A 24,882-nucleotide genomic window follows, 5' to 3' on the forward strand; every position below is an offset into this window, starting at 1 on the left:
GGGTGATCCCAAGCTAGTTACTTAAACTCCCAAGGACCCAGGTTTTTCATCTGTAGAATGGGAAAAATAATAGCCCCTACCTCATGTCAGGAGGGTTAAATGATTGATTTCTATGAAGTACATACTCTAGTGTCTGACACCCAGCTATTCACTTAGGTAGTGCCTATTCATTCTTTAAGGTGCCCTTTTATTTCTTCCTCCTTCATGAATATTAATTCTATTTTCCATGTATAAAGCAGTTCAGAGTTTACAAAGACCTTTCATATGTGTTTTCACATTTAATCATCACAGTAATATGTGAGGTAGGCGTTGCCATCCCCAGAGAGTTTGGGTGACACAGGTAAAAGCAGGGGGCGGGGATGGGGGTTGGTAACAGGAACTCGGAGATTCTGGTTCTCTGTCCTGAGGGTGTTCAGACACAACATCTTGCTCCCAGTCTGGATCAGTGAGATTTACGGCTTCACACACTCCCCGGAGGCTTGGCGGTTGCAGCTCACCTCTGCTGCAGATTGCTCTGTGAACTTTGCTCCATCCTGTATGCAAACCTTCACTGCAGGACACCAAATAATTGTAACAGCCGAACAAAACACCCAAGTTAGAAGGGATCTTGGACATCATTAAGTCCGATCCCTCCCCCCACCCAAACCATTTTACAAATGGGAACACTGAGTTCCAGGAAAGAAAATTATTTTTTTAAGACCCACTAGTTTACATGCTCCGCAAGATAGGGTCATGTGCGGGCACTGGAGAAATAAAGACAAGACTCTGGCTCTCAGGGAAAACATAGTCTAGTAAACTAGGTCCTACACATTTTATTATCTCAAATGTCTAACCCAGTGCCTAACACACACAGTAGGTGCACCATAAATGCCCCCTGAATAAATGAACAAATGAACAAATGAATAAATGAATGTCACTACTCAGTCACTGGCTGAGCTGCCTCTAAACCCTGGGCTCCAGATTACCAACATGGGCTCCCCACTGCTCCCACCTTCCACCTCCCCCATCCAGACTCGCCTTATAGTGAGGTTTGAGAAAGAGCTAATAGACATGTTGCCCATCATGTTTATTCAGGATGCAAAAGTGGATTCCTAGTTATCTTGTAGAAGAGTTTGCTCTCTGTCTCTGCTGCAGGGACAGACAGTGAGCAGGGAGGTAGCAGAAGACCAGCTCCAACAGACCCAAGATGTGCCCTGTGGGATGCCAGTGCTGTCTAAAATGTTCCCGTAACTTTGCTGTACAAACAGAAACCGATATGTGATGTATATTGGCTTGTGACGGATACCTTAACATGCTTCACATTTTTCCTGCTTTCACTGTTTCATAGAATGTCCCAGCTGGCAGGTGCCTTAGAGATAATCGGGCTTAATAATTTCTTTATGGGAGAGATAAAAAGTCAAGAGTCAGAGGAGGACACTGAGTAGCTCAGAGTCACACATCGTATCAGCAGCCCAGACTAAACTTGCATGCAGGTTCCCTGGCTTCCAGTGAAGACATTCTTCCCATGCCCCATATTGCTGGATCTGGCCTTAAGCCAGCAGACCACACTAGCACAAACTTCTCAAGAGCACAGGTTCCGTGTGACTTACCTTTCTACCTTGCACTGTTGGCATAGTGTTTGGCACTTCATAGAAACTCCTTCCCTGCTCAGCACTGTGGAGTTCTCAAAGAGCTTTCATGCTCATCATAAGTCCCATTTTATAGATCAGGGAGCCTCAGGCGGCCCAAAGGGACTAAGGGCTCATGGCTTCAGAAAAATTGTAGCAGAACTTGAACCTCAATCTTCTGACAATCAGTCCATGCTCCACCTCAACACTGCATAACAGTCCAGTAACTATTTGATGACCAAGTGCATGAATAATAGTAGAATGGGTGAATGAATGAAAGACTGACAAACATAGGAATCAATCACTCACTCTTGAGAAACAGTTTTTAGGAAAATAATTAACTTCAGACCCTTATTCTGCCTGGACCCATGGTGACCTGTTTCAGCTCTGTTGCCTGTGCTTTCCTTCTACTGGACGCCTCACATATGTGTTTAAGGGAAGGGGGAAAACTAAGAACTCCCAAACTCTGTGTTCTTTCAGAGGCCCATGTCTCTAATGTTATTATATCCAATTTGGATGATTAAAAGAAAGCATGAAGAAAGACCTTTAAACCATCCAAATATCACCATCCAGAGATTATATCAGTAGTTAATATTTTACTGAACATCCATCCTTTTTTAGTCTTTTTTTTTTGTCAAAGCATATATATAATTTGTTTAGTGGATTCATACTGATTAAACTGCGTAGTGATCTATTTTTGGCATTTCATAATAAATCACAAAAATCTAGCTGGGCCATGAGTGGATCAAGAGGAAGAATGAGCATAATATTTTGACAACATTTGATCTGCTGAGTAACGCATAGATGTTGAGATCCCCAAACACTGCTTTCTAATGACTGTTTCAAGAGCCCAGTGAAACCATTTTACCAGGCTCTGTCTGAGATTTTCTGTTTCTAAGATGGCCATGGCTATAACACTGTTAAAACATGAGTAATTGAAATAGCTTGGAATAACAGCTTTCAATTTGCTAACCTCTTTTACACACACACACACACACACACACACACACACACACACACTCATGTACACTGGCACACCCTATTGTAAGTCAATCAGCGTGTTCAGTAGGCGAAGAAGGAGACATCACACTTCTCATATGTTCCTTATGACAGCCCTAGAATAGAAGCAATGTTTGTGTCATTATTTTAAAGATGAAGAAATTGAGGATCAGGGGGATTACATGTACATGCCTGGGATTTTGTGTTGTTTTAAAAATAATACTGAAGAAAAAAATAAGCAAACAAAACAGAGCCAGTGTTGAAAGAGGAGTTCCTTGGGCTGAAGATTAGTAGAAGATTTCATTCATTCGTAGTACGATGGAGACTTGAATCCATCTTTGATCTTCCATTCCAGCCTACTCTTTCTATCATGCTACACTGCCTTTCTGACTTAAAACACGTTTGAAGTTTTGGTGATTTTAGTTCATTTCATGGGATAGATATACATACATTGCCCCAACTCCATCAGCACGAGTGCTGACAGTGCATTCTGTGGCCTCTCCAGATGGGCTGACTGCCTGTCAGGTCTGTAAATGAGGTTTAATTTGATTAACGTGGGCCACTGGTCAGGACAACCTCCCCCACTCAGCGAGGCGCGGGCCACCGGGCACGGCTGGCTGGAGAGTCAGAGAGAGGTTGTGATTCATTTCTGCCCTAGGCACCCACCTGGCCGGCCTGGTGCAAGGGCTATGGGACCAGGGGAAAGTGACAGGCTGCAGGCACTCTGCCTGTGAGCTGGGCCTCGGGAGTAATAGTGAGAAGAGGGGTGAGAGTAGCAGCTGCTGAGGTTGATATTTATATAATGACTCTCTGTGTTCAAGGCAGGAAGTGAAACCGAGGTTGTGCTGAGGCACTTTCCTTCCCCCACACCGCTGCCCACGGGTAGCTCCAAAGGGGTGACATGGGGAGAACCTGAGCGGGGTATGCCCAAGTGTGTGTGTGTGTGTATGTGGAGACGCGCCAGGTCCTGGGCTGGTCACTGAGATGTCACTGCCGAGGCTCTGCTGACCCCAGGGGCTCCTCTCTCTCAGTGTTCTCAGGCTTCATCCGCTCCCTCCCTCCTCCTAGTTCCCCTTCATGATGGGGAGAGCCCTAATGTTCCCCTGAAGCTTCTCAGGAATGCTGTGAGGGGACATGAGATAGGATCTGTACAATGCAGGGCCAGCCATGCATCTCTGAGGAATGAGCATTAAGCTCTTTGTTGCTTTTCTGTGACTATTTCCAACACCATCACCTGTGGTTTCTGCAGACAGTTGTTCCCTGACTTTTTTACCTGCCTCGAGTCAACATTCTGCCTCGCTCCTCTCCTTTCCTTTCAGGCATTAATATCTTTTCAGACAGCCTCAGGCTTCAGAGCCAATATCCCCACCAGGACCCACCTTCCCTTTTGCTTAAGCCGAGGCTTAGAAATGCTATTCTTACCTGTCTACAATAAAAATGTATTTTAATCTAGATTGCATGCCATCTAAAGACCTTTTCCTATTCTGCTTCCCACCCTAGTATGGGGGAACCATTTGCATCATGGAGGGTTCACAGCCAAAAAAAAAAAAAAAGGACCTTAAAAATGATCTAGCCCTCTCTTTTTCAATTGGTGAAGGACCAGCAAGAGCAGCGGTACCGAGGAGCTTGTCTGGACTGTGGAATCGGAAGCCCCACTCCAGACACACAGAATCAGAATCTGTATTTTTGCAAGATCTCTAGATGATTCATATGTACATTATACTTTGAGAAATACTGCCTTAGTCCAAGATGCTCACTAGCAGATGGAGGAAATAAGGGCTCAAAGAGGGAGCCAGACCTGCCCAAGGTCATGCAGCAGGAGACTACCATCAGGATGGAACTCAGTAGCCTCTGTAGTTCAAGGCTCTTCTGCGTGAGGCCCTAATGAAGATGCAGCCTCAGGCCAGCACTATGAAACCAGCAGGGCAAGGTCTTCCCCCTTTTCATTTTTACTCTAAATTTCATTAATGGTCATTTTTGCAATTTACTTCACCAATAGAAAATCAATACAAATGGTTTTCCCACACCTCCTTTGAACTCTTGTCTGGTCTAAGTTACCATTCTAGTGGCCGAGTTCCACAGAGCCTAGTGTGCTTACTTAGGGATGTTCAACCAGAGTTTATTCAAAGGAGAGCCTCTGGGTGTGTTAAGGAAAGCGAGATGCGTTATCAGATGTTTCAGTGACCCCCGCCCTGTCCCTCAGGGGCCTTGCCAGGAAAAACTATGCATGACAGTGTGTTTGGAATCACAAAATTATCACCCTGGAAGGGACATTAGACATCATCTCATCCAACACCTTCAAATCTCTGAGCCATAGAGAAAAATGACTTTCTCAGGTTTATCCAACAAACTGGTAGCATATTTGGGGCAAGAGTTCAAACCTCGTGCCTTTCAAGTCAGGGATCCATGCTGTGTGGCTCCTCCCCACTGCCCACAAACTAAATGGAATGGACAACCTAACTTAAGAAATTGGATAGTATTTACCCCAGAATTCTGAAGTGAGTCATGGGTAGAAATGTGGAGCTATTATTCAGACTGCATATCCTCTCATAAATGGTCACTGCCCCAGAGGGAATGTCATATTGCCAATGGGATTTCCACCCGCGTGAAGGGTTGCCTGGGAATTGTAAGAGGCTGAATCTGACTGCCATGTCTGGAATCCAGGATTCTAGGATCATGTAAATGTAGCAAACATAAGCTATTATGGGGAGAAAAGCAGAAGGACTTTAACAAACCAACCTGCTCTTAAGAGATTAGGGCTAGGCACTTGATGCAATAAGGTGTTAGATGCAACTGAAGGATCACTATACTCTACCTCTGAAACTAATAATACACCATAAGTTGATCAATTGAATTGAAATAAAATTTTTTAAAAAGAGATTAGCTTTAGGATCTAAGTAGGGGACTATTGAAACTCAGTGCTTTCAATTTTCATAGATTCAAGATGTCTGTGGCTGGACTTTTCACATCAGAGATCAGCTTAATTCCAGAAATGGTTGTTATGGCACTACCTCATTTTTGACAAGGGTCATAGGAAATAATATGGTACTATTGTTGCAACCTCCCTAGATAGAGAATATTAACAAAGGGATCTGCAGAAATCAGAAACCACTCTGAACTGGGTTTTCCTTCATCCACATTTTGGTCAAAGACATGGAAGAAGGGACACTAAGTAGTGAAATCTCCACTTTTATAAATGTCACCGAACATTTTTAGTCATCATGGCACCTCCTTTTCAGACCTTACTGGTTTCACCATTAGCGTTTTGTCAGATGCTCCAGGTGCCCTTGTGAGGTATGCAGAGAGAGGTCTATTGTCCCTATTTGAGACCAAGAACCCAAGCCTCAGGGAGCGGAGTGTTTATCCAAAGCTTTCATCACTTCAATCCCAGTTGGACTTTAAATCCAATGCTCTTTACATTACACAATGTTGCTTCTAGGTAAAGAAATACCACACAAAATAATAGCTCCTACTATCTGCACACTCGTTTAGAAGTTACAAAACATTTGGACAACTCTGTGATTTGGGGAGGAACGCAAGTAACGGTTAAGAGCATCCTGTGTGACCCCAGGGATGCTGTGCATGGTTGTCTCATTGAACTATGGCAATGATTCTCTGAAGTGGGTGTTATTTTTCTATCTGTGTATTAGGAAACCAAGCAAGGTTAAGCCAAGCAAGGTTAAGCATGGTCAGAGAGCTAGAAACTGATGGAGCTACGATTAGAATTCTGAGTGGATTTGAGTTCAAAGCCTGTGTTTCCAGGTCAAATATCTCTATCAATTCAATGCTACAGTAGAGGAAATGGACTTAGAGATGGTAATGACCCCAAATCACAGAGCTAATAAATCATAGAGAAAGAATATAAACTGGAGTCCCCTGACTTTAAATCTCAAGGCATAAAGAACTCAGGAGAATCCAAAAAAGTCACAACAAAGCTTCAGTTTGGGCAAATATAAAGCCGTGCTCATGAGTAAATATATCCCAATCTCTCTAGAGTGATGGACTCTCATGTATCGCAATTCAAGAAACGCCCTTAGGTTTATTACATTTCACTTCCATAACCAGGTATTGAGCAAAGACCTTGCACCAGTTACAGTGCAGGTGACTTGCATGGGTCTTCTCTTTCTCAAGTCTCTTAGCAATTTTTTGAAGTGTTGTTTTCCTCTTTTTACAAAGGAAAATCGGTGACTTGTCCAGGGTCACACAGTAATGAGTGGCAGGGCAGAAACTGAGATCAGCTCTGACTGAACTCTAGTAGCTGCAGCTGAGGGGCTCGTGGGAATGTTGGGTCTCACCAGAATTAGCACGGGAGTCAGAGGGAAAGGCATCATCCCCTGTCCAGATGAAAGCAGTGTGTGGGCTCAGGACAAATGTAGCAGCTCTATTCATGGACCTTCAAGAAAAAAAATCAGTGGAGTTGGGAGAAGCGGGGGAAAGACAGATAATTATTCAAATCACCAATATGATAGAGCTTGTTGGTATAAAGGTGGACAACAAAATTAGATGTTCTCAAGCAAAAAAAAAGAGAAGACTGGGGGATATGACAATGTTTGATAGAATGGAACTAGGTACTTAACCCACAAATCTCAGAAAAACAGAACTTTCCCAACCTGCCCTTACCCCAGAGTTTAAAGGAAATAAAAGGAAATACTACTTTACATAGTGGCTAGCAAACTTATGAACCCAGGAGATGGTACCTGGTTGGGGGTACAGACACACAAATGGGCTTAAGAGGGAATTATTCAGATGCCATAAATACATCATACATTCCTCACAGGTTTACTAAAGACGTGTGAGGTCTTAGAGGTCACCTGGCCCAAACTACTACCTCACAGGCATCCACTTGCCCACCACCAATGGCCAAGAGCTCACTCTCCCTCAGGGCAAATCATTCCAGCTATTGACAGCTCTGCATGTCAAAAAGGTCTTTCTTAGCTTTAAATAAAACTTCCTTCTGTTTATTATATCCGTGTTGGCTCTATCTCTGCCTTTGAGATTTCACACAATAAATCTGAAGAGTCTTCCTTTTTCACACCCCTTCAGGTATTTAAATCTGGCTTTTCACTCCAGGAGTTCAAAGCTGGATTTAAATACCTCAACTAGTGGTTGAAGTCAATGTTGTGAACAGAGATCACATTTAGCCAACCATTGTTAAGGGTGATTTTCAAAATTCGGAAAGAAGAGTGAACTGTGGCATGTCCAGCTATAAGAAGGCTAAAGGACCAAGTATTGGCTGGCAATCAGGAGACCTAGGTTCTCGTCGGGTTCTGTGATTTTTTTATATGAAGTCCATGTCACTGTATCAGCTACTAATTAGCAGACGGAAATTAGAAGGCAGAGACCTCACATTTCTGGACCACAATTTTGTCTCTCTCCCTTCTCTCTCTCTCTGCCTCTCTCTCTTTTAACGCAATCTTCTCTCCTTCAGGATCATTTTTAATTGCCTTTTGGTTATCTTTATTTTCATGCCCAACAGACAATTTATACTCAGTATGTCAGACACCAAATTCACCCCCTTCAAGCCCCACATGCACCCTTTTTCCCTAGCTTTATTGAGATATAATTGACACATAGTATTGTGTGTTTAAGGTGTTGATTTGATACACTTATATATCTCAGTGATTACCACCATAGCGTAAGCTAATACCTGTTATCACATCACATAATTATCATTTCTTTTTGTGGTGAGGACATTGAAGATCTACTGTCTTAGCAAATTTCAAGTATATAATACAGTATTAACTATAATCACTATGCTGTACCGTAGATCTTCAGAACTTACTTGTCTTATAACTAGAAGTTTATACTCTCTGACCAACATCTCCCTTTTTCTCCCATCCCCCAGCGCCAGGTAATTACCACTCCCGTCTCTGTTTCTATGAATTTGGCACTTTTAGATTCCACGTACAGTTGAGATCATACAGCCCTTGTCCTTCCGTGTCTGGCATATTTTCCTTAGCGTAATGCCCTCAAGGTCCACCCATGTTGTCACAAATGGCAAGATTTCTTTCTTTCTCCTGGCTGAAAAATATTCCACTGTATATAAATACTACATTGTCTTTATTCATCTGTTGATGGACACTAAGGGTGCTTCCATGTCTCGAGTGTTGTGGATAATGGACCACAGTTCTCTTAACTGTAGGATGAAGAGGTCGGACAAAACACTGTTTATTCTCTCTTGTGTCTACAATTCTCTGGCTTGAACTTAATTAATCAGTAGTGGTTCTGACACCCAAATCCACTTCTGAAACTCCCTTCAATATACCGTCACTGGAAAAGAGTTTTACCAGTCCCTCAGATGAACCAACACAATTGGGTGGAAATTTCATTGACCGTGATTATTGGTCACTATCTCTCCCAGCCCCCTTCCCTGTGAAAGCAGGTTCATCTAAGAATAGAGCAGATTTCATCATAATTTCGTTCGTTTTCAGCTAAGCTGATTGCTAATAGCCAGAGATAAGTTAATGAGTAGAAAGCAAGCAACACACAGAAAGAACAGTTTGACATTTATTTTCAGATCTTGAACCTGATCTATGGGACAAGGACCATTCAATAGACATTTTTAGGGCCAGTGACCCTGGTCTTGGCCCTATATGAATGGAAATTACGTGAGCAAAGAAGTTTCTTGTCTATGAAAAAATCCTAGGGGAAGGGTGAAACAGAGCAGGGTCCCCGAGCACTGGTGCTCAAGAAGGTCATGCTAGCCAAGGTGCTGTGCTGGGAGGCACTTAGGTTTCCAGAGATTTCCAAGGTCTCCCAGCTGGATAGTGGCATCACTAAAACTAGAACAGCTCCCTTAGCACCCGATGTTGTGAGAGGTCTAACTTTATAATTTATTAAGCAGCAACTACCTGCCAGGCACTGTGCTAAGCTTATGAACACCTGTTATCCCATTTAATCTTTATTATAGTTTATATAATATAAACTCTGAGGGAGCAGGATTTCAGCTGTCTCGGGCATGATTTTTCTCTCACTCTCAAGAATATCACCTGGCATGTAATAGCAGCTCAAAAAATATCTGTTTAATGAATTTAAGTAGGCAAATTAATAAAGTAGATATTAATATCCCCATCTTAAAGATGAAGAAGTTGAGGCTCAGAGAGATATACTGACTTGATGATTAAAAAAAAAAAAAGGTTTGGAAACAGCAGAGTTGGTGATGGAGCCCAGGCTTTCTGTTGTTAAGGTTAGTGCTCTTAGCAGAGCATAGCTGTCTCTCAGCTTAATCACCTTAAAAACCTAAAATAAAACTGGGGTTAATCTCTCCGAAACATAAAGTAACATTTGTGGAACAAGCATCAATTTCTTAATGCTGATCTTTTTGCCATTCAAATCCTTCACACAGAACGGGTGACTGTAAATTTTCTGCCCACAAAAGCAACATTAGAGAGATTTTAAAAGGTCCCACTAGACTTAAAAAAAAAAAAAAAAAAAAAACCGGCTTGCCCATTTCATGGAATCTGTGAATGTCTCTCTTTTGGAAGACACAGACCCCCCCCCACCCCAAACTTCCTGTGGTCCTGGGAGAAGGCTGGCTTGGACCTTGAGCAGAATAAAGACAGAAGCTGACCTGAAAGAACAGCTGGTCAGGAGCTAATGCCAGTGTGTCCCGTGGGGCCCCCGGGGGCTCTTCACCCCGTGTCATCTACTGCACCGGTCCCTCTCTTCCACCCCAGTCTTGCAAGGGGACAGGAGGTGGCACTGGCCCTCAAGTCAGGAGCCATGGGTTCTAGCCCACGTCCCAGTAGTCACTAACTGTGGGACCATCGACAAGCCCATTGCCTCTCTTGACTTTGGTCCCCCCACATATACATAAGAGAGAAGGGTTAGCCAACATGACCCACCAGGTCCCTTTCCTTTCTGACGGTCTCTCCCATCACATTATTCCCTCTTTTCTTCCACCCAGCCACACACAAGAGCACTGGTAGCCCAGAGTGGCTTTGGGGACTCCCCACCACAGCCGCTGCTGGAGCCTTGCCGTGCAGGTGCACCGTGGCAGCTTTCTCCTCCTGCACTGCTGAATGCTCCGATTTACCTATGCAGATGAGGCTATGAATAAACAAGGTCTGCAAAAAGTGAAAAGGACCTCGTTTATTCACATTCTTTTCAGCCTTTCACTTTCCCTAGGCCAAGAGTGGCTGAGATGAGTCTCCCTTTCCAACCCGATCCCTCCCTGAGGGACTCAATCCTGCCTTCCACCTACACAGGTAGGACTAGGTTTGGAAAAGAAGGAAGTGCTTTGCATTTGCCAGTAGAGTTTTCCTTTTCAGAGTGTTATTTAACCTTCCTGCTCACCACACACGCACACACACACACCAGACAACTATGGGCTTTTTTAATCATTCTAAAACTTAAACATTCGTCAGTCAGTACCCGTGGGTCTTGGAAAAGACGGGTCAGCCTTGCTGCCTAACTGGGCATTGCAGTCTCCTGTTCCCTGACCCAGTTGGGTTTGCCTGCCTTGCACAATCTCCCGACTTGAACTCACACAATGATGCCTTCTCACACACAACTTCGGGAGACTGGCAAGATTCTGGCCCATTCTTGAAGCCGCTGCTTTGCAGACGTGTTCTCCAAAGCATCTTTCCCATCTCTGTTTGCTTCTTCCTTACCTTACTTAGAGTTACCTGTCGCCTCTTTCTCAGCCCCGCGACACACTTTGTACACATTCTTACACACACATACACACATGTACACATTCGATAAGGTGCTCTGTCCTGATTATTTGCTATCATGCTATCTTTTACCAAGTAGACTGCGAACTTTCAGGGAGCTAGAATTGTGTCTTGCCTGTGCTGATATTCTTCACTGGACTGACTCAAGGTAAATACTAAATTGTGGATGAATTCAATAACTCTTGGGGAAGGCATACGAGGCCATTTAAGGGTTAATTGGAAGCCTTATGATTCATCTGGTCCCACCCTAAGACGCTTCCTCTAGCTTCTGTTGACTTCTCCTGTTACCAGGCATAAAACAAACACCGTTGTTTCCCTCCTTCCTATCTTCCTGGCCCCCTAGGTTGCACTCCTGTGCCAGGCTCTTTTCTTTCTGATCCACCTTTCTTTGAATGTATTTATTTGCATTTCCCTCCACACAACTTCATCAGTTTAATTTCGGTTCTATGGTGGACTCTATTTGAAGCTTAGAAGCTGGAGCCCTTCTGTCTCCCTGTCCCAACAAGCAGTCATTCACTTGTGTCTTGATTAACTCACCCAATAACTAAAAAGCAGTCAAGACCCTGAGGAATACAAACTTAAAAACGATCCCTTTCCCTGACTCCAAGGTGATCTCAGTCTAGGGGGAGATATGACACGCCCAGAGATCATTACAATACCAGGTAGATGGCAGTAACCTAGGAGCCCAGACCACCAGGGGTGATATACTCTCAGGTGTGAGGGGTCACTCCTGTGGGAGAGGGGAGAGGACAGAACCAGGAAAGATGTCATGGGGGAGGTGGCGTTGAGGTGGTCCTGAAAGAATGAAGTTGGCTTTGCACTCGTAGGGGGAGTTGAGCAGGAGGAAAAAAAAAAAAAAAACCCACCAGCCGAGCCCGGAGATGGAAAAGTACAGAAGCAGGCAGAGCGAATAGCTCACTCAGCTGCAGCGCTACATGCTCAGGCGGAGCACTGAGAAATATGGCTCAACAGGTAGGTTGAGATCCATGTGGGGGTGGAATGGAGCAGGAGAGACTGGTATAGGGCCACCAGTTGAGAAGCGTCTGCTGCCTTCTGGGTGAGGAGTGAGAGGGTGGTGGCAGTGAACATGGAGGGAAGGAATGGGAGTGAGAAATGTTTCAACAGAGATGTGTAAATGCCTCCAGAGCTCCTCGACTAATTCTCCTCAATAACTCATACACCCATTTTCATGGCAGGCATCATGCTACCTTCCCCGCCCCTCTCTGGAAGCTTATCTTTTTATCTTCCAGGTGCATGACTTTCTGCCCAATTACTTGTCTTCAACCCATCAGAGCAGGTCAACCATGCAGCCCAGTAGTCTCGCTGTCACACTTGGCTTATGTCGCTCCTGTGCACGTCTCCGTCGTCTGCGTCCTCCGAGAATAATCGTGCTGAGTCTCCTGTGGTCTCGCGTGGATGTTCAGTCAGACAGCGAGACCCAGACAAGGACTGTAGCACAGGATGGGGGAGGATGTGCAGAGGGGTAAAATGCAGCCCTTAAAGGACTTAGCTTCTCCACATCTCTCTCTTACAGGGAGGCCGAGTGAGGACGAAGATGCCAGGGCCTGGGTAGGGAAGGGAGATTGGGTGGAACCAAGAGGGACTCATTTTGGCCCAGGGAACCAACCCAGTGGTATATCCACCCCCCGGCCTGGGAGCTGCTGGCCGAGAAAATCAGAACTGGAAATGCAAAGGCACTGCTTTGCCTCTATGAGCAAAGTGACCTTGAGTCTCTGTCTCTCTCTCTGAGCCTCAGATTTGTTGTCTATAAAATAGGATTTATGACATCCACCTTATCTGCCCCCATCGAGCTATTGGTGAAGCTAGAATAAGGTGAGTATGGAACCACTTTGAATATGTAAAACAAGATTTCACGGAGCTTATTCTCATTCAACTCAGATCCCATTCATTAGGACAAGTAGAGATAGAGAGAAAAGAGAGAAATATAGATGCCCGGAGAGCACAGCTGCAGAGTTCCCTGTTTTCCACAATAGATCTAAGACAACTAGCCGTATGAAACATCTAGATCAGTCTCCTCCTTGGACAGGTGAAAAAAAAAAAAAAAAAAACAAAGCGCAAAGGGAAAGATTGAATGGTCTATGGTCTCAAGGTTAGTCAGAGGTCAAACCCAGGTGTGAGGATCTCAGGCCAGGCCTTCTTCCACCCCATATCCCTGATCCTCCAAACTGAAGCCAAAATGGAAACCACTGGCCGTAAGACTGGCTTGCTTAGCCTCTGCATTATTGGTGAATAGTTCCATAATTGAAACTAAAGAAGAACTCCTCATGGACTGGATCAGACCCCATTTCTAGTAAACATTATGTTTAAAATCTTAGATAACCATTTCCTAAAGTCCAGGGCATTCGTGTCCTGAAAAGAAAGACTCAGTTCCAAATGTGGGATTAACTGTCTCCCTTCTTGCTTTTCCTTGGGCATTAGTAGGCTCCATAGGAGGAGAAAGGATGATTTCCCCTACTAGCAAGCAGCTGACAAGTATTAGGAGCTTTGAGGAGCCAATTCTCCAATAAACATTTTACAGGTACCTCATCTTATTTCATCCTCATAACAACCCTAGGTGGTAAATAATCTCAGTATCCTCATTTTCCAGTAAAAAAAAAAAAAACACCCGGAGACTCAGATAAGTCAAGTGTCTTGAATTACGAGCTAGTGCCAGGTTCATGCCTAGGGCCTCTCTGAACCACAAGGAGACTGTTCATGAGGGAGCTGCAGCTTCTGCTCCACATCCTTTTTTTGCATGGCTCCTACTACGTATCAGAACTGTGCAATGCTCCTTTCACCCAGGAATGTCTGCAAAATACACGCTGTCTCTCGGCTTTATCCTCCAGCTCATACGTGCTGTCTTTCGGTTCATCCATCATTGCCCGAGCATTTTCTGACAATGCCACTGTGCTAGAACCAAGGGGCTGAAACACAGCCCTGCCTTTGAGGTTTTGAAGGCTGGCAAAGGTGAGGGTAAGGGGAGACACATTGTCAGAGAACTCTAATCAAAGAAGGACAGTTGTGTCATCAGAGAAAGACATAGATGTGCATCTGGTGGTATAGAGGTGGGAGGGTAGAGGAAGGCACATGCCCACATAACTAGGGGACCCATGTGTTCAGGGAAGGTCAACAGGGGCAGATGGTCTTGCCTGAGGGTAGAATTCAGGATGAGGAGGGGCTGGAGTTCAAGCCAGAAAGTCTGGGTCTGGTGTTCAAAGGACTCTAAGGGACTTTCTTCTTCTGAAAGTTTGCCAGTTCCAGATCAACCCAGATGTAGATGGCACCCATTTGTGGGGAACCTCAGTTTCCCCTTCTGTACAATGGAAGCCATGAATGTCGCCTATGAGGGACTTGTGTGAGAGTGGGGCAAGGGGAAGTAATAGCAGAGTGCATTGATATCCTCTAGGGTAAGTTGGAAAGGAAATGCAAATCACAGATATTTATAATTGCAGCAAACTGAAACCCAAAAGATATTGCTGCAGGCCGCCAAGCATTCCCTCTGGAAATCCTGAAAACCTGCTACCTTGAGGCCGTGCCCAGATCCCAGCTGGAAGTAGACTTATCTCTTCTCAGCTCCTGCCAGGCTGTTCCTCATACAACAAACACTAAGCTCCCCACGTAACTCTACCTACAGAGGAGGAAGCTCCGCACCCTTCTGTCTTCTCTTTTCAAAGAACCAAGCTGAGCCCTAAACTCCCAGGTCATGACACGCTACTTTTTTGTCCTCAGTGCCTCACCAGGCAGCCCTGTCAAAGCTAGACCCCCAGAGCTGGGAACAGCATGATTTGGGAAACATCGTGGGGTCCCACTGGTCTCCTGAGCCAGCACCTGATTCGTGGAGCCTCCCCTGCAGCAGGCTTGTGCTAGGCATCTGAGGAGCTCAGGAGAATGGCAGGAGGGCAAGGCCTGGCCTCAGAGGGAGAGGTGGGGAACAGGGTCCTAACCTCAGCACAATTTCCTCTTCTACCAAAGGGAGGGAAAGACCGCATTGATTTTAACTTTTTTCTTCTTTTAAAAATGTCAACGGGTCCCTTTTTTTCACATGTTATCTTTCATGGGACTCCATGTACATAGCCGGAGAGCACCTATGGGTGGCCTCCTCAGGCATTTCAGAGAGATTCTAAAATAGTGCTTCTCAGACTTTAATGTACATAAGAATCTGAGTGGATCTGGTGAAACGCAGATTCTGACTTAGGGGTCTGGGATAAGACCCAGTTGACATTGATGCTGGTGATCCATGGACCACGTTGGAAATAGCGAGTGTCTAGAGCTCTAAGGATTGGTTGGAAAACCACTGATCTTTAGGAGAGAGAGACAATGAGCCTCCCCTTATGCCATCCCTGGAAATATTAAACCAAATTCCTGGATTAGATTCTCCTTCTCTGGTTTGAACTCAGCTTCTGCAATCAACTCTAAACCAAGATCCTAGGATGACCTCCTCCTTACCTCCCTCTGGCTCTGGGTGTCTACCATCTCTACAAGGCAGTCTGGGAACATTCCTGAGAGGTGTGGCCATGAGGAAGAGCTCTAAGCCACATGATTCTAACAGAAAAGTACAAAAGGTTAAGGTAAATCCTCTCCAACCCACCCACCACCTTAACACACAGAGAGATCAAATCAGTGTTTCCACTGGCTCTTGAAAAGGATGGCTTTGTGACAGCCACTTTCTCTCTGCCCTCTCGTGACCCCAGCAGATGAATGACGGAAGTCATTTTCCTCACAGAGTCCCTGTGCCTTAGGCCCAGCCCCCTCGGGACTGAGATGCTCCAACTGAAGTCAAAGGTATTTTTAGCTCTGCTCATGTGGGACCATGCTTGGCCAATCCTCCCTGGACATCAGTCTTGGATTCCACAAATGCCAGCTTTTCCAATCCAGGAGGCACAGAGGCGACAGAGAAATCTGAGTGCATTGGAAAATGAAGCACATGGCCTTTTGAGGATTTTGTCCATATGCTGCGTATGATAAAAACAACAACAGTAACACCTAATGCTCAGAAAATGCTTCAGCCTTTATAGAGCATTTCCACTGGTTTGGCCTCATTTGATCTTCCCAAGAGGCTTATGGGAAAGATAAGGCAAAAATGATTCTTATTGGGCGAACGGGTGGCTCAGATGGTTAAGTGTCTGCCTTCTGCTCAGGTCATGATCCCAGGGTCCTGGGATCGAGTCTCAGATGGGAATCCCTGCTCCTTGGGGAGCCTGATTCTCCCTCTGTCTCTCTCTCTCGCTCTCTGTCTCTCATGAATAAATAAATAAAATCTTTTGTAAAAAATGATTCTTACTGTATTTAAAGGAAGGGCCAAGTGACTTGGCATGATGACAGAGCCAGTAAGTAGCAAACTTGGGTCTTCAGCCTCCAGGTCCAAATCCAGTGCCCTTTACAGGATCCCCACACAACTCCAAACTTTTGCTTCTCCTTCTAGCTTAGTTTTGTTCTACGATGAAATATTGCGAGGAGCAAAATCTGCAGACTTTCATGTGAAAAGCCTGGGGTCAGAAGTGCTTTTAAAAAAATGGAAGACTGGAAGCAAGGAAGAATGAGGCACGTTGTATCAGTCACGGTCCTGGGACGAAGCAGAAGACACGCTCAAGAGAGGGTGGACCAAAGAGAGATTAGTTAAAGAATAGTTTATATAGGTGTGGGCAGGGTTAAGGAAAACCAAGAGATGGTATGGCATACTGGGGCTAACAACAACTGGGAGCTGCTACCAGTCCACCATCTGAAAGGACAACGGGAGAGGCAGTTCCATGGATCTGGCAGCCATGCCGGGAAGCTGCAGCAGAGGGCTGCCGATAGGAGCTGTGGCCTTCCATGGCAACATGCAGCCACCGCTAACCTACAGCCAGCAGAGGGGTGGGGTGGGAAGATATGTCCTCACTTCTCCCTCTTCCCACCCTCCGATCACCTAATCAGTGAGTACAACCAGAAGCCAGAGGGCATGGGAACCTACTGATCTCTACAAGGTCCGCCTCCTGAAGAGGGGGAAGAGAAGGAGGAGGGTAGATTTGGAGGGTCCAATAGGAAACACCATGCACATAGCTACTCTAGCCAAGAAATTGGTTGCAGTGGAGGTGGAGGAAGGGTAGACATAACAGCGTCTGAGGGGCTGGATTTTGAAGAGGAGGAAGTAGCCAGGTCCTCCCAGAGTTATCCCAGAACCCAGCTGTCACTCCCTGGGGCCACTTGTGCCCTGAGTCTCAGGAAAGCGCGCGTGCATGCGCACACACACACACACACACACACACACACACACACACACACACACACGAGCCGACTAATAGCTCCCAAGAGGCCCGACCAACCCCATAGGCAGGGTTGGCCGTCTTTGAACCTGGGTTTAAATCCCAGTTCCTCCATTTTGCTTTGTGTGACCCTGGGCAGTACATTTAATGTCTCTGAGTCTTGGACCCTCACCTGTGGGGCGAGTGCTGCCTGTCCCAGGACAGATGGGCACCATACACACTGAGAAGCCACACAAGGTCAGGATGTAAGAACGTGGTAAGAACACCACACAAGGAAGTCATGTAAGAACGAGGTGGAGTCCAAATGGTCTGGACCATCTATGCCTCATTTGCTCTCTGTAAAACCCAGCTCCTCATACCTACGCTAGAGGCAGGGTAAAGCCAAAGAAGTCCCGGAATCACCACGTCAAACTTCTGCCGTCTGAAAAGAAGAACTAAGAAGTGGCATAGTAGGTGGCAGAGATGGGACTGGGAGGTGTCCTCTTACTGCCTCATGGCACGCCCCACTGTCCTTGCCCCTTGCACATGACAGCCAATGGGACAAAGGATGAGAAAGTGTCTTGTCAATTGTACCAGTGGTGGTGATCATTTCAGTTAATAGCAATCTTTCCCCCATCAACATATCCCAGGGCGGAAAAGTCCCATCATTAACCATGTCTTCAAGGGTACTAGGAAGTGTGATTATTTGACCAGCATAAGGCACAAGAATATCCAACAGCACACCATCAGGGGTGTTCATTCGAGTCAAGATAGCAGAGGACAGGATCCAGAGGCCACTGGTAAGTTGTGATGGGCAGCAGTTGGCACAGAAGACCAGAGCTTGATATGGTCCCTCCAAAGGAAGGAAAGCTTGGGTGGGGACCCAAGAGGGGACATAAGAGTTCCAACCCCAACTGGCTAGAGGAGAATTTAGGTAGAGGAGAAAAGCCCACCTCTGAGCAGCTGATGGGCTCCCCCAAGTCCTCCCTGAGAGCAGGCAGAATTGGACCCCTCTCTCCAGGCCCCTCCTTTAGCAGGCAGACCCTGATGGGCAGACTACAGCAGACACCTCCATCTGTGGATTCCTCAGGGGAGAATTTGTTTGTTACAAGGGGATTACATGCCACGTTGCAGCTTTTAATCTCAAAGCCAAGGGGCACCTGGCTGGCGCAGTCTGTTAAGGGTCTGACTCTTGATTTCCACTCAGGATCTAATCTCAGGGTTGTGAGTTCGAGGCCTGTGTTGGGCTCTGTGCTCGGCACAGAGTCTGCTTAGAGTTCCTCTCTCCCTTGCCCTCTGTTATTCCCCCCTGCTTTCTCTCTCTCTCTCTCTCAAATTAATAAGTAAATCTTTAAAAAAATTTTTTTAAATAAATAAAAGCCAAAGTCTTAACTCCAGTGAAGACCTTCAGCTTTCAGAATGTCTGGACCACCTCACACCCCACGGAGCTGATTCTGTTCTGCTTCCCTCCTATTGCCCATCTCTTCAAATGCCCCTCTGTCCCCCCATGTCCAGTTGTTCTTCTATACACCCACTTAACAAATGTTAATTGAGCACCTACTCTGGGTCAGGCACAGTGCTTATCATGAGGAATATCCTGAGGAACCCTGCCCGCACAGATCTGGCCATCCAGACTTTGCTGAAACAAATGTGGGAGCAAAGACTGGCTCAGTCCAGAGTCCAGTGCTGAACAAAGTCATCTGCTGCTCCTGGAAGGACCATCTTCAGCACAAATATCCTAAACAGAACTGTACATAGTATATCCAGAGAGCCCAACCCTGTCTGTGTAAGGACGAAGGTAGTATAGGCTTATCTTAGAACATGGGAGGTAGTTGGACTCCCTGGGGACAATTCCCAGCTCCACGGCTCAGTGAACAACCTTGGGCAAGTTCCTTCACCTGTCTGAGACTCCTTTTCCTTCTCTGGGTGATGGCAGTCATCACAATACCTCCCTCATGGAACTGCGATGAGAATTAGGGTAATATGTCTCGAGCTCTGAGAACAGTTCCCAGGATGGCGGGTATTCAATAGTCACCATTACAGGTGACCTGAGGCCAAGGGGGGGTGCCACAACTCACCGAATGTCTCTCACCTAGTTAGGAGCAGATGCAGGGTTGGAACATAGATGCCCCAACACCGGGCCAGTGTTCTTTCCACTGCATCTCCTACCTTCCCACCAGGGAATCTGCAACATGAATTTAGCTATATCCCATTTGAATGTTTAAACAAACAAGGAAATTTGAGCTTGTATTTCCATACAGAGCCTTTCTTATTTGGGCCACTAGAAAGATTATATTTCTTCCACTCAAGTAACCCCATTGCCAACAGCCAATCACCTGCCTCACCCTCCTTGTTAAAGAAACTGAAGCCTCTGATTCCATGGCCAACACTTAGGGCCAAGTGTTCCCTGCCGGCCACATCTCGCTGAATCACTGTACCCCATACAGCCCAAATCTTCACGGTTACTTCACCATCTCACTTCTTTGCTTAGATTGAGCAGTGTTTTCATAATCCCACCAGGTAGAGGTTGCAAACAGGTATGATATCTGCTAGTCCTTGTGTGAAGATCTGGGGCCCTGCAGTGGATCAATCGATCCACCCAATTCACAGTCAGTGTGGTGGCAAGCCCATGCCCCAACTCAGTGAAATTAACAGTCATAGGGGATTTGTGTCACACCAAAGCATATTTAACAGGCCACTGATAACCACTTGCCAATTCCACTGAATCACAAAGTGTTAGAGCTTGGCGCAACCTTAGAAATGATTTGCTCTGATCTCCGTTTCTCTTGTAGGCATTGTCAGAGTCTTAGCATGGAAATTAGAACAAAAAGTAACCAAACGTTGGGGTGCAGAGTTTGGACCTGGTAGCCAAACTACCTAGGCTCAACTCTGGTTCTAGCCATTATCATGAGGCCTTGGCCAACCCACCTCCCATCACTGTGCCTCAGTTTTCTCATCAGTAAAATGGAGTAAAAGTAGTTACCTCATAGGACTGTGATGAGACTTGAATAAGTTAATAACTAACAAAATGCTTAGAACAGTGCCTGGTACATAACCGAGCACTATGTGTTTATAATAAATAAACTAAGAAGACAGGACCTTCTGTGAGTCTCAAACAGTTATACACCCACTCTGGGTGCCTTCAGATTGGATTAGATAGTTTCTCGGGGCCCCTTTATTTTTCTATCATGGTGATGGCATCCCTTGCTGGGATGGGCGGGTCTGGAAATCCCACCCTGTGCCACTCTCTGAGATGACAAAACAGCTCTTTGGAAGCACCAAGAAGAACATGGTCGCAGAGGTATAACTCACCTTGCTGAGGCAAAGACCTCCGTGACTTTGATTTTTGCCTTGGCCTTAGCCAAAGTCATTGCAGGAAGCTGCTAGGGAGCTTGGAACGGAGAGTGTGCCCGCCGGCAGTCTCGGGGGGCTTCTGACGGATATCACTGCGCCGGCCATTTCTGGGCACTCTTCGCTGCCTGCCCTCTGCCCTGTCTCTCTCTGATCCACCTCCTGTTTGATCTCTTGAAGGTGGCTGGGAACTCAGGATTGTCCCTTTGCTTCCACCCAGGCATTCTCCTTTGGAGTCTGATTACATTAAAAGAACGCTATGATTCATTTGGTGCCGCTGCTGTGGGGGGTTGGAAGCGGGGACAAGAGAGTGATGGGGAAAGGGTACAAGTTGGACGCGCACAAAGCGCCCGGGTCTGGAGGATGCTCTGCTCACTGCGGATGAGGAAAGAGTGCCAGCCCCTGCACTGGTGCCTGTCATGGACCCGAGGGACAGAAAAGCTCCCCCGATGCCTGCAGAACCTCAGAGGAACAAAGTCTGTCTTCAGAAACCTTATTCTCTGTTGGCTATGCCATTGATGGTGACAGCAGGGAGACAGTGGGCAAGTGTTCAGGCTCAGGTTGCTCCTCTCCTTCCCCCCGACACCCCTAACTCCCATCCTACAGCCCAGCCTCTCAGCCCGACCGCTGGCCGGCAGCCCACCTGCACTCCCTGCTAAGTTGGAGCCCGCTTCTCATTGTACCATTGTCCTGCTCAAATTCCCGGTCGCCCCGGGGCCTCCAGGACAAGGTCCAGCTGCTCAAGTCCCAATCGTCTTACCCCCGGAGCTGCCCTGCCCAAACAAAATTATGCCGTGCTTTTTCACTCCAAGCTGTCATTCTATATCCTACAGTAGGAATACCTCACCTCCAAACTTGAGTAGAAACCGTGGGCTCGGATCATCTACTCACTGGGTGGCCTTGGGAAAGTTACTTAACCTCTCTGAGCCTTGTGTTCTTTGTCTACAAAATGATGCTATCCAAGAGAGAAGCACTTTTGTGTGGAGGTACTATACAAGGGTTTAGCCCGGTACCTTGAACATACTAAGAGCTCAGTAAAAGTTGGTTATAATAATAGCCATAATAATAAAGATGATGGGCATGATTGTTCTATCTCAAGTCATCACAGCCTTCTGTGAGCTCCCAACTGAGCGCCACTTCTCCTTTGTTGGAAGTCTCTGAATTTGTGACCGTGCTTCCATTCTGCGTGGTATTATCGTGGTTTTCCCACTTACCCTGTCTCTCCTTTTGGAAGCAGGAGCTATGACTGACCTCTGGATCCTTTGTCTTATCTAAAAAGGGAGCCTGGTGTTTAGTAGGTGCTCAGTAAAAGTTTCTTCCATTTGGATGTTCCCCTGGGCCCTGGAGGGAGGGCCAGAGAAAGTCGATGGTGCTCCTGAGCTGCTCAGGAGTAATGGGTCTCTCTCTTTAGAAGTGAGACAGAGTTGCTCACTATGGGACTGGGCCCGTGAGGACACGTGGCACAGCCTGGGCAGCCACAGGGACCGGCTCATGAACTGCGCCCTCGTGCCCCACACCCTACTTCTCAAAGCCTGGACCGGCACTGTGGTCAGTCACCAGAAAGAACAGGGGAAGTGTGTGCAAGAGAGCAAGTGCTTTTGTCACTGAAACTCTGCTTGGGAAATGGGAGAAGTGGAGGGGAAGAGCTCCTATGTTCTGAGGCTTGCAGAAGGAAAATGAGGGTCGGAAGGAAATGACTTGGGCCGTCCCTGGCTCAAAAGGAAGACACTGCTCTTGTGTGTGGAGTTCATCAGGGAAATTCTCCTCTGCGTTACACAGAGCTCCACAGCTTGATGAGGGTGAATTCAGAGGGCTCCCAGCTCTCCGATTCATCTGAACCGCAAGCCTGGGTTGGCAGGCACACAGTTGCCTTTGCCCCAAGCTGACCTTGTTTGAAATTCCCCATGTTGCCATCATGGTCACAAGACTCAGTCACCCTGGGCCATAGGTCAGTTCACTCACAGTTGCTGTTCTCTGTGAATTTCAATCTGGAGAGACAGGCTGGCCTGTCCCCCACCTCTCATGAGCCTGGATCTGAAGCTAGTCCCAGAGATCAAGCCGTCTGTTCTGACCCCAGCCCCGAAAGAGAGGATCACACGGTCGGGTGGTGATGGAGCCAGGGCTTGAACGCAGAACTCCGCTGTTCAGTCCAGCGTACTGCCTACTCCCCGCCCCCCAAGATGCCCCTACCGGCCGTTCACTCCAAGGACATAACCCACGAAGAAAGGAGGGGTTGTGAAATACTTCCACTGGAAGCCCAGGGCTGGCTGGAAGCCCAGATGGCTTGCTCTTTCACCCCTCCTAACCTAGTCTCAATTCCACAGTTTTCATTTCACTCATTTGTGTTAACCCTTCTTCTCCATGAGGCTGTGGACTGCCTTCCAAGGAGCAGCTCCTGAGAACAGCTGAGCTGACTTCTGCTTGCACCTTCCCGGACACCTCCACTGGCAAGACCTTTGCATTGAGCAACCACCTTGTGCAAACTGACTCTTCCTTGCCCTTCATCATTACTCGGCAACTCTGCAAAACAGTAACTGAACTGTTTATTTGTACTTCAAGCTCAAGATTGGAAAGCTAGCTTTGTATTTCTTTCTTTCCCTTGAGGAAGTTACTAGGGACCTATGGGATTTCTGGTCTTTGACTCCTAACCAGTAGTAGCTCAACACACCTTAATCTTCTGCTAGACCCCAGTCTGTGCCAGGTGGCACAGGATGTGCCGGGGAGGAAACATGATATCCCTCCAGAGGGAAGATGCCCCAAATGCAGACTTACCATTCACTCAACAGCACCCCCAACCACCCCTCCCCATGGCCACCAACCAACTCTCGTTTCCATTGCATCCAGCCAGCCTGGGGCATTCTCTCCCATGTCCGTTCTGTGGTTTTATAGTTTACAAATCATTTTAGACTCATTGCAAGTGATGTCCAGGACCTCTCTGAAGGATAAGCAGAACAGGTGTTCAGATTAGAGAAGTAGCTAATCCTATATATTTATGCACGTATCTGGAACTGATCTGAGCAAGTTTACATGGTTAGAAAGCAGTGCAGTCAGCCCCCTGACCCCAAATGCACTGCCCATATGGTCTTCCTTTTCCCAGCTCCTCTCCTTATTATCCGTCTCGCACACCCAACAAAAGGAGCTTTTTAGAACACCAGTTTTCTCACACTAACCTTACCTTCACAAAGCTTCCGAGCCTCCTAAATGCCCGCAGAATAAAATCACGATGATTCAGCTGGTGTTTCAAAGTCCTCCATGCTGTGACTCCAAAATGTCCCCTCAACATTAATTCCATAGCTTCAGCTTGGCGGATCTTTTTTGAATTTCCTGCAATGCGCTGCGTACTTTAAACCTTTGGGCCTTTATCCTGTTGCCTTTCTAGACCTCCCCATGCTTCAACCCTGATGTACCCTCTCAGATGCTGCTTCACTAGGGCTTCCTCCTGCTAAAAGTCTCTCCTGGAAAGCCTCGGCCCACAGTAAACTCTACCTTGTGAAATTCCACAGCCTGTGTCAACCACACTGCTCTCTGGACCTAGGGAGCAAACTTGCATCAGATAGAAACTGAAGCTCGACTCTACCATCTGTCTCCCACCTCAGCCCAAGGCTGGCTGGGCTTTGCATGCTAGAGAAGGGTCATCACATGCATCTGTTGGTGGTTACCTACTACATCAGGTTCAGGAAGAGTCTGGGGTAGGATCTGCCTTCTCATGACTAAACAAGAAGCACCATAGAAAAAATATTGGATCAAACATTTAAAAAACCCTTCTATTCCATCCCTAAATTATTAAATGTGCCCTTCTTTGTCAAAAGAGGAGGAGGGAGAAAGGGAGGAGGAAGAAGGTGTGGAGAGGGATAGCTCAAGTGCAGACCCAAGGAGCTTGATTCCCATCTCTGGCTCCTACAATGAGCATAGAGCACTGGGAAGAGAGTCCTTGTACCATTTCACATCAGAACGTCTGATTCCTCAACTGGAAAATGTATATGATTGCCCCTACTCAGTCCATCTCACTGGGTAATAGATGTAAATGTG

At 46.5% G+C, this 24,882-nt stretch overlaps 1 long non-coding RNA gene across 2 annotated transcripts; it reads right to left on the reverse strand.

Annotated features, from left to right (window-relative positions):
* Window positions 1–264: 264 nt before the first annotated feature.
* Window positions 265–24,482, reverse strand: LOC113918212. 2 transcript variants are annotated; one of them, XR_003518476.2, is made up of 4 exons: window positions 24,029–24,482; window positions 6,902–6,999; window positions 1,286–1,375; window positions 265–550 (listed from the first exon to the last, which is right to left on the reverse strand). It is a non-coding gene; the product is annotated as an uncharacterized LOC113918212 (long non-coding RNA). The 2 variants fall into 2 exon arrangements; XR_003518477.2 differs by lacking the exon at window positions 6,902–6,999.
* Between the last annotated feature and the right edge of the window lie 400 nt (window positions 24,483–24,882).

The sequence above is a fragment of the Zalophus californianus genome, chromosome 1 (assembly GCF_009762305.2).
Source record: "Zalophus californianus isolate mZalCal1 chromosome 1, mZalCal1.pri.v2, whole genome shotgun sequence".
NCBI lineage: Eukaryota > Metazoa > Chordata > Mammalia > Carnivora > Otariidae > Zalophus > Zalophus californianus.